We start from the raw sequence: 8,688 nt of genomic DNA, 5'->3' as shown, positions 1-8,688 counted from the left end.
GATACTGTATACTGAGCCGTGTATCTAATCCTATCCTGTGTGATACTGTATACTGATCTGTGTATCTAATCCTATCCTGTGTGATACTGTATACTGAGCTGTGTATCTAATCCTATCCTGTGTGATACTGTATACTGAGCTGTGTATCTAATCCTATCCTGTGTGATACTGTATACTGAGCTGTGTATCTAATCCTATCCTGTGTGATACTGTATACTGAGCTGTGTATCTAATCCTATCCTGTGTGATACTGTATACTGAGCTGTGTATCTAATCCTCTCCTGTGTGATACTGTATACTGAGCTGTGTATCTAATCTTATCCAGTGTGATACTGTATACTGAGCTGTGTATCTAATCCTATCCTGTGTGATACTGCTGAGCTCTGTATCTAATCCTATCTTGTGTGATACTGTATACTGAGCTGTGTATCTAATCCTATCCTGTGTGATACTGTATACTGAGCTGTGTATCTAATTCTATCCTGTGTGATACTGTATACTGAGCTGTGTATCTAATCCTATCCTGTGTGATACTGTATACTGAGCTGTGTATCTAATCCTATCCTGTGTGATACTGTCTGCTGAGCTGTGTATCTAATCCTATCCTGTGTGATACTGTATACTGAGCTGTGTATCTAATCCTATCCTGTGTGATACTGTATACTGAGCTGTGTATCTACTCCTATCCTGTGATACTGTATACTGATCTGTGTATCTAATTCTATCCTGTGTGATACTGTATACTGAGCTGTGTATCTAATCCTATCCTGTGTGATACTGTCTGCTGAGCTGTGTATCTAATCCTATCCTGTGTGATACTGTATACTGAGCTGTGTATCTAATCCTATCCTGTGTGATACTGTATACTGAGCTGTGTATCTAATCCTATCCTGTGTGATATGTGATACTGTATACTGAGCTGTGTATCTAATCCTATCCTGTGTGATACTGTATACTGAGCTGTGTATCTAATCCTATCCTGTGTGATACTGTATACTGAGCTATGTATCTAATTCTATCCTGTGTGATACTGTATACTGAGCCGTGTATCTAATCCTATCCTGTGTGATACTGTATACTGAGCTATGTATCTAATTCTATCCTGTGTGATACTGACTGCTGAGCTGTGTATCTAATCCTATCCTGTGTGATACAGCCGCTTTATCTAATCTTGTGTGTCTGAGGAGCTGCTGCGTATCTAAATCTGTTATGGGTGATTCTGCCTGCTGAGCTACGATGTATCTAAGCCTATAAGGCAGATAAGTGACTTTTAGGGCCTTTCGGCCTCTTTATAAAGCAGGCGTACACCAATCCATATCTGATGTGCATTGTAAATAATATTTCAGACCTGCTCCCTACCCTGATCCGTCCTCATCTGTACAATGTGTGGGGCGAGGTGCAGAATGGGGAATGTGGCGCACAATATAGGGCCGTGTGCCACAATATCATCCCTCTACACTGCAATACTGAGGTACCGTGTGTCAGAATAAAGAACATTTAAAGGGGTATTCCACAGTCTTAAAACTCCTTAAAATTCTGCCAAATACAGAAATAATGAAGTTGTAATGTAATAACAATACTATCATATGTAATAATGAATACTAGGAATGTCTGTAATACTATTAATATGTAATATAATGCTCGGTGCCTCAGTGTTTCTGATGTGATGACCCATAACTTGTGACACAGGAGCAATGGGGTCCAGGACATATGGGAAGGATGTAAAGAGCTTTGTATCTGGTAGAACTTTGAGGTGACAGGAAAGTGTCCTATAACATATAAATGTAATAAGTGACAGCCTTGTCTTGTATCCTCCAGTCCTGAGTCCATTGTTAAGGAGGACGCCTGCAGATGATGGAGTTTTCATGTCTTGTATCTATGATGTGATACATTGTTGCAGGCTGCATTAACCCTCTCCCTGCATTCCATCACACGCTGCTGCATTATTCTATAGAGACCACCCCATACAGATAGGCTAATAGGTTGTGGCCTCTCCAGACAGCTGGCAGATGTACAGACAGGACAATATCATGTGAATGATGAAATCGACTTCACCGTGTCCCAAAATATGGGAATATCTCAGCCCCACTGAGTATCTGACCTACAATTGTTCTGTTGAAATCTTCTTCTTTACCATGACCTAAAGGTAGACGGAGACGCAGCCCCATCGCCTATGACCAGATCCATTTATGGATTATTTATGGATTGATCCGTATTTGTGCAGGCTATAGGTTATAGATATATATATATAGCGCTTTATTTACTATCCTGTTTATTGTGTTGATGTGGCCTATAGAATGGGGCGAGGACGCCTTTGGGTGATAGTTTTGATATATGTATGTTGTTTTTGTAGTTGGTGTATTTTGCATTTAATAAATTGATATGTAGTATTATGGAATATTGTAGTATGTGTGAAGGAAGTATGTAGGAAGTGTATATTGCTGATATAGATATATGTATGAATTATGAAGTGGAAAAATCGTGTCAGTAGACGTTATAATATGGCTTAGGTCACTGTTGCATAATAATAAGGAGAAGGAGAAGAAGAAGAAACTCAATTTTGTAAAAGATATAAAGAGAGAGGGAGAATACAATATACAAAGAGTCATAGGTGACTACAAGGTGTCAGGTCCTGAATAAGTTTACTGGGTGGGAGGATTGTCAGTTATCTTGAATGTTTTCCACTTGTGAATAATTTTTCTTTTTTCGCAAATGGTCTTATAATCCTTCCCAGATTGATGGGCAGCAACAATTGCTTCTCTAAGATCATTGCTGATGTCTTCTTGGAATTGTTTCAATATCTGCCTGAATGCTCCGGACCAGCAAACTACCAAAACTGCTGCTATTACTGAGCTGGTCACACCTGCTTGTGTTCAATGTCTTCTACTCACTCTCTTAATTCCTAAGGCAGCAGTAAGGGTGGGCTTCATGTTTCACACGCGATTTCGGTATTTTGGTCTAGATTTATGACATGGTGTAATATGTTGTGTATTGTTTTTCAGCTGAGCTGGTATTGTATAGTGATTCAAAGATGGTGGAGCCTGATTTACTCATGACTGTATACAAGATAGACAGTAAATATGATATATACAACATAGATATGAGAGGGATAGATAGATAGATAGATAGATAGATAGGTCAGAGAGAAGTGTTACTATGTAGAGATCTGACACCCTGTGTTTTGGGTGATGCTCCTTGGATACTTCCGCCCTATGTTTTTGCACACAATAGCAGCAGGTGTGAGCTGAATGAGGCCTCGATATATTTGTAAAAAAAACTCTAATCTGGTCTTAGATGATGGAATAGCCATTACATGTTACAACTGATGAGTAATGTTCCTGCAGGCCTTGTGCTCAATGGAAGAGTCGTTGCTGCTATTCATGGACCTTCCTGGGTGTCGGATTCAGCGCAGATATTCTGGACATTGAGTGTGTGACACACTGCTGTGCATAATACCTGTGCTATAGGTGGAAACACAAAACGTCAGCTGAATGCATTTCGAGCCTTATAACATGACAGCCCCGGGGCACATAACTCTTTTCCCATGACAAGATCCCAAAAGTAACGAGTGACAAAGCATGTGAACAGGATATGAATGGAGGAGCGGCGCTCTCCTTGTATATATTTAGTTGTCACCTAGCAGCAGGGGCTTTGTTAGGGTCATAAGAGATCTGGAAAGCAAACCCCAATGCATATGTCCACAATTCCCGAAGCCCCCACTCCACTACATCCCAAGCCAAACGTACTGCTAAGATGAGACTTAGGCCGGGTTCACACGGAGTATTCTGGCTCGTCATTTGGTACGTAGATGCCGTACGCAAAATAGCGCCACGTGTACGGTACCGGCTCCCATTGAAAACAGTGGGAGCGTATACGGCCCGCAAATCCTCCCGCGGTGTCTACTTACCAAATGACGAGCAAGAATACTCCGTGTGAACCCAGCCTAAGACATAAACCTGTCCAGCTCACCAGTCCTAGGTCTCCTAACTCATGAACCATTAATCCAGCACTCTGGGAAATCAGATGCAGCCACAGGAGGCAGCCATCCCTATTACATTCAGTGAGATCTCTTCCTTGTCTTCTCCATTTGTCCCAGACCATTATGGACACATCTTTTATCTTCAGAGTTTGCCACACAAGTATCTTAGGTATCTCACTTTTCCATTATCTCCTCCAATCTGGTTCCCTTACAGTGTCGTCCTGCTACTGCCCCTAATACTCTGCTGCTCGGCACCCTCAAATAGTGCTAAACAGTTGGCTCTTACCAATACTTGTACCCTACAGATAGCGCCCCCTAAAATAACTAGTGTCACACATAGTGCCCTAAGACGTATTGTGCCCTGCAACTGTTGCCCCAGACAATAATCGTCCTCCATAATAATAATAATAATACTCCACCCGGGCTCTTCACTAGTTGTTTCCAGAAACCTCTTTTCAACCTCTTCTCAAACATGTAGTGTCCTCCTGATAACCAGCCATGATGTCCTTATTGTGGTCGGGTTATCTTCTCATACATGTAGTGTCCTCCTGATAACCAGCCATGATGTCCTTATTGTGGTCAGGTTATCTTCTCATACATGTAGTGTCCTCCTGATAACCAGCCATGATGTCCTTATTGTGGTCAGGTTATCTTCTCATACATGTAGTGTCCTCCTGATAACCAGCCATGATGTCCTTATTGTGGTCGGGTTATCTTCTCATACATGTAGTGTCCTCCTGATAACCAGCCATGATGTCCTTATTGTGGTCGGGTTATCTTCTCATACATGTAGTGTCCTCCTGATAACCAGCCATGATGTCCTTATTGTGGTCGGGTTATCTTCTCATACATGTAGTGTCCTCCTGATAACCAGCCATGATGTCCTTATTGTGGTCAGGTTATCTTCTCATACATGTAGTGTCCTCCTGATAACCAGCCATGATGTCCTTATTGTGGTCGGGTTATCTTCTCATACATGTAGTGTCCTCCTGATAACCAGCCATGATGTCCTTATTGTGGTCGGGTTATTTTCTCATACATGTAGTGTCCTCCTGATAACCAGCCATGATGTCCTTATTGTGGTCGGGTTATCTTCTCATACATGTAGTGTCCTCCTGATAACCAGCCATGATGTCCTTATTGTGGTCGGGTTATCTTCTCATACATGTAGTGTCCTCCTGATAACCAGCCATGATGTCCTTATTGTGGTCGGGTTATCTTCTCATACATGTAGTGTCCTCCTGATAACCAGCCATGATGTCCTTATTGTGGTCGGGTTATCTTCTCATACATGTAGTGTCCTCCTGATAACCAGCCATGATGTCCTTATTGTGGTCAGGTTATCTTCTCATACATGTAGTGTCCTCCTGATAACCAGCCATGATGTCCTTATTGTGGTCAGGTTATATTCTCATACATGTAGTGTCCTCCTGATAACCAGCCATCATGTCCTTATTGTGGTCGGGTTATCTTCTCATACATGTAGTGTCCTCCTGATAACCAGCACACAGGTGACAGCACCCACCGTATCATATATGCAACTGCGCTTTTCATACCTGGTGAAAGGTCCTCTGGTAATAGTCTGTCTGCCTGCAGCTACCACTAGAGGGCGCAGCCGATCTACCCCAATGGAGGCTCCAGGCAAATACAATTTTATCATTTAAGGCTCCGTTCCCACGGAGTAACACGCCGCGCATTCAGACACGTATACACGTGTCAGAGTGTGAGCGCTCAAAACAGATCCCATTCACTTCAATTTCTAATAAAAAAATTTATGTAGATTAATTTGATATAAAAAGTGTAAAATGCTTACAAATATTCATGGACTTTAAAACAGTGCAGTTCTTTTAAGCTGCTGGGGACAGTGTGGGGCTTGGCTGCAGTTATATTCTCTACGCCCTTCATTGCTATGGCTCCCTAGAGTAAGGCACTGGCTGCATATAAAGGAATGTATTAAATATTCCCGGTGACAGGTGCATTGTTATAAGGGATGTATGATCTGTTTGCTTGCGGGTGACGTTCTCTTGGTGTAAGGATGTGCAGTGAGTCAGGCAGATCTGGGAACAGGATCCGTGTGTCAGGGCAGTGTGAGGTCGCATGTATCAGAATGGAGCTTTTGTTCTCCTGATGTCACTTGCTGCAATCAGATCTGGTTAAGTAAAAAGTACAGGGAAACAGTATCCTCATTAGCATGGAGGGAGCCGAGAGGACTCTGATCCCTGTATCTATGGAGGCCGCACTCAGGACAGGTTCCCAGTGCTTGTTTTGCAGCTGCCGGAGAATTCTTTGCACCGGCTATTGCAGGTTATTCATACGGATGGGCAAAATGTGTTCAGAATGTTCTTTTCTTCTTTATGTGCATGTGTAATGATACTGACTAACTGCTTATTCTTTACTTTAATCATCTTGTCCTGACAGTATACTCCAGTCACACCCAGAGCTGCATGCACAACTAATTAACTGAGATGATGGTTAAAAAGCATACACACATGCATTACACAATTCATTCGGTTTTAATAATGAAAGTCAATGACAGATTTATGAGTATGAATATTTTGTTCATTTTCCTTCAAAAAAATGGAAAACTGCACAACAGTATAAGCAGACCGGATGCTGAGAATACAAGTGCGGGGGCTTTCATGGCAGAGCGGGTTCAGGGGAGACATCAGGGCCTTGATTATGTCACGCAGCCGTTTCTGCACAAATGGTCTGCAAATTAAAGTCTACCCTGCTATGGAAGTAAAGCGGCTCTAAAGTCTCCTCTGTCACACCACGGACTGTCCAGGCTTGTCTACATTTATATAGATGATGAATACAAGGTATCCAATAAACTGATGTGTACAGTCATGTAAGAGTTAATAATAAGGTTGGGGTTCACAGCTTCGTCCCCATATTACGGCCTTGTTTACATGACTGATCTATTCATTTCTATGGTCGCATATACATGGCAACGCTCAGGACAGCTCCTATTCCTGCCTGTATTGTGGCCTGTGCTCCCTGACGGCAGTGAATTGGGCCATGAATGGGACCGGCGGCACATGGGTATCATCATAGCTCGGTCTTATAGTCTAAGCATTATTATACTACATACTATCAGCCTTTCAATAGACTGATCTGGCCGATGTCAGAGGATCACTTATGTCACATAGAATAATTTGATGATTAATTTGAGGTGGATTCGTCTCCTGACAAGTCTGGTTGCTCGAGAAAAATTGGGATACACCTGCTGAGTTGTCAGAAAGTGGGTCTTTAGCTACCCCTCGGCCTGAGATGTCACTGGAGCTTAGCAGGGCTCCAGCCGATCTGTATCTCATCGCAGCTTTATTCAGATTTCTATGAAATAAGTGAAGGTGGATTTTATCTAAAGACTCCATTTATTTACCCTGTAAACAACATCATGTACCTAGTCCCAAAAAGCAAATTTACCCTCCGTGCTGAGAATGCCAGCAACACCTGGCGCCATGTTTCTCACTAATAAAACACATATACAGTAAATGTCACTCTATCACATAGACCAGAATATCTTGTAGAACTGCATGCTTCCCCTATGCTAAGCCGCCGCAGGTTGTTAGTGATGTGTACAAAGTGTATATGACCAGGGATAACCCAGGCGGGATCCCTTCACTGACTTCCTATAGGGAAAAAGTAAACACCGGCCTCATTTATCAAAACTGTAACAGAAAAAGTGACCTTGTCGCCCATAGCATCCAATCAGAGCCCGACTTCTATTTCCTAAATTGCTTGGAGCAGTACAAGACGCATGTGCGCTACAACGGTCACCGCACACAACACACTCTCACAGCTTCTTGGCAATCTGAAACTTTGGAACATTCCCACTCCCCGAAGAATATTCTTACCACACAGCAAAACTACAAATTCTTTTCGTTTCCCACCCTGGGCGGAGCTTAGTTGTCAAATGACAATAAAGAGGAATATAAGGGGTTAAGTATTATACACATTTACTAGTGTTATGCAAGATACTAAAGCTGCAATAATGCGAGGACGACCTCTCCTACAACTACAGGAATAGCTGAGAACATACAACATGAAATCTGGGTGTTTGACATTTTCTGGTTCCTACCCTAGAAGTCATACAAGACAATTTGGGCTGCACTTTGTGACCACGTAGATTTTATGAAGGCTGCAAAGACTTTGGAGATGATTATCATGAAGAGGAGCCACTTTAATGACTTTTTGCAATAAATTTATCGCAATGTCTCACACTGGGTCATGCATTTGGTGTAATTCTTGCTCTTATTTGTGCTCCAGAATTTTTTGGTGAATCTCATCCCCAGTTTACGGAAAAGATTGCAGCGTGGACACGCTGCGATCTGCAAAGCCATTGCGGCTTTGCAAATCACAGCATGTCAATTATATCTACAGAAACGCTGGCGGCTTTCCTGTAGATATAATGTTAAGAGCTTTCTCTTTCTCTCTCTCCGCAAAAGAAAACTCTGTGAACCTTCTCTAAAAAGCGCTGCGGAAAGAACTGCAATGCGTTCACGCCACGGTTCTTCCCGCAGTGCTTTAGCGCTGCGATTACAGCCCGTTGGGCTTTAGACTTAAGGCCCCATATTGCAGAAATGCAGCTTTTTTTGTTGCAGATTCAGCTGGGGGAGGGTGGTTATTGAGCCAGCCATGAGTGGGCTGAGCAGAAGGGAGAAGTATAAGAGATTCCTAGATACTTCCCATTCCTTCTGTAGCCATTC

The sequence above is a fragment of the Leptodactylus fuscus genome, chromosome 8 (genome assembly GCF_031893055.1).
Source record: "Leptodactylus fuscus isolate aLepFus1 chromosome 8, aLepFus1.hap2, whole genome shotgun sequence".
NCBI classification, from domain to species: Eukaryota; Metazoa; Chordata; class Amphibia; order Anura; family Leptodactylidae; genus Leptodactylus; species Leptodactylus fuscus.
Note: the sequence above shows the minus strand (reverse complement) of the source record.